At 37.7% G+C, this 2,435-nt stretch overlaps 1 pseudogene; it reads left to right on the top strand.

Annotated features, from left to right (window-relative positions):
- On the top strand, positions 1-1,273 carry LOC147485187 (protein IWS1 homolog 1 pseudogene; annotated as a pseudogene).
- Positions 1,274-2,435: the final 1,162 nt, after the last annotated feature.

Raw genomic sequence — 2,435 nt, forward strand, 5'->3', positions numbered from 1 at the left:
ACAACGGACTCTCCCTCTATAAATATATTTCTCAGTTCTCTCATTACTATTTCTCATCTATTCTTCTAGGGTTTGCTTACTTTCACATAATCAAGTGATTTTCTGTTTGTTCTTCAGCAAGAGTAAGTAGGTATTTGCAGTTGTAAACATGGAATACGCAGAAGCAAAAACTTTGGGGGGCTTGCAAATGGGTGAGACAACTCCAACTTCCACCACCAAACGGCTTATAGTGAGATTAAAACTTGGGAAGAAGAGTGTGAACAATGGTAATCCTCAAAAAGAAAATGGTTCGGTTAAGGATGCTTATGAGCGTGTGAAGCCGTCGTCAAACAAGGGAAAAGGCTGTGAAGGGGGTTCCATTGATCATAGAAAAAGAGGTAAAGAAGAGGATGAGGAAATAAAGGATCTATTTAACATGGGTAAGAAACAAAAAAGAGTTGAGAAGACGGCTGGGGAGATAGCTTTGTGGGTGGAGAAAGTGATGGCCGAGCTTGAACTTGCAGTCGAAGAAGATGGAGAATTGAACAGAAAGTCGATGCCTGCTGTGAATAAACTTATGAAGCTACCACTACTAAAGCAACTTCTTTCAAAGAAACAGTACCAACTTGAGTTCTTAGATCATGGAGTGTTGGCGCTTCTAAAATATTGGCTTGAACCCTTACCCGATGGAAGTCTACCCAACATCGCCATCCGAACTGCGATACTGGAGATATTATCTGATTATCCAGTAGGTCTAGAGGAATCCCATAGAAGGGAGGAACTGAGGAAAAGTGGCATTGGCAAGGTTATTATGTTTCTCTCCAAGTATAACGAAGAGAGTACTGGAAACAGAAGGCTTGCGCGGAATCTGGTTTACAAGTGGAGTCGGTTCATATTCTGTAATAGTACACAGTATGATGACATGATACATGATGATAATGAGGAAAGACTACTCTACAAGAAGCCAGTGAAAAGACCAGCAACCGGACCTGCTAGATTGGAATACAGAGATGATGATCTTGGCTTGGCTAATTTCCAGCAGAGGCGAAAATCTAGCCAACCTTCCTCAACGCAATACGTTGTGAAGCCAGAAGCATTGCCACTGGACTTTGTTGACCGTCCTGAATCCAAGATAAACCCAGCAGAATTTCGAGCAAGGGCAGCACAAATGGTCCATGACCAGATGCGCCTCAGAGTGGGTAAGAAGCTGCAGAATTTGAAAGCTAAAAACAAAAGGCCGCTTCAAGCTATGAAACTCAGCGTTGAAGGTCGGCGCAGCTTGCTTTGCATCTAATTAGACAATTTAGGAAATCTGTACTTTCTTATCATGCTGGAAAAAAATGTTGTAAACAACCTTCATTGGATCAATTTATATACAGTTCTGTTTTATCAACTTAAATTTGTCTTCAGTAAAGTTTGATGTATCTTTAATATCTTTGAACAGGTTCAGATCAACACTAGAACTGATTTATATATATATATATATATATATATATATATATATATATATATATATATATATATATGTTTTATTTTTCAAATGAAGTTTATTATTCCTCTGAGATAGGTCCCTTTTCAGCTAAGCAAAGTGCATTCTTTGTCTAAAAGTTATTCATATATCATATTCGGCCGATCATATTAATATCCCCTCATAACTATTACCACTGCACTGCTGCAACTGTGAAACATACTATGTTGCTTAAATTTGTGATGAGGGAAACCTGACTGATTTCCCTCCAGAAGTGCTGAGTGTTGGGACTTCACGGCATGGAAAGCATTTCCGCCATGAGACCTAATCCTGAAGATGCTTGTTGTCAGATTACGGATCGGAACATCTATTGTTGTCAGAGTTCTGCACTGATCCGTTCTGCTTGTCGTCAGCTGATATATGGATACGATGACCCATCACTGAGTATAACATATAAGCTAAGCAGTTAGGCATGGTGGAAGCTGATACCACAAGTAATCCTCAAGTCATGCTTTGCAAATCACCAGAGTCTTTTGGAAGTATTTTCTTACTTGCAAACTTTATTTGAAAAGGTAACCATTTGCCTGTAGAAAGGCATGCAGAATTCAGAGAGATAATATAATAGAGGCATGTGAAATTCCTACGTAAAGGGAAGCCGAATTCCAACCAGCACTAGTTTACATAGTCACTAGAGCTATGAAAACTTATATTTACATAGTAACTTGATCTATGAAAATTTAAATTTAGAAGAGTGTGTTTACAAGTCTGCAAAAAAATAAAAAATTATGCATGATAAATTGTTTTCACATGGCATTTCTTTGAAATTGACCAATCTAACATCTGACATAACGAACTCACGTAATTTTATACGACTTGTTAAAATATATTTTTACACAGTAGATTACTACAACTGATATCCGACAGAACTAATCTATGTAAATTTAAATTTACACAGTAACTTGACCTATGAAAAATTAAATTTTCATAG

This window comes from Coptis chinensis, chromosome 7 (genome assembly GCF_015680905.1).
Source record: "Coptis chinensis isolate HL-2020 chromosome 7, ASM1568090v1, whole genome shotgun sequence".
Lineage (NCBI taxonomy): Eukaryota > Viridiplantae > Streptophyta > Magnoliopsida > Ranunculales > Ranunculaceae > Coptis > Coptis chinensis.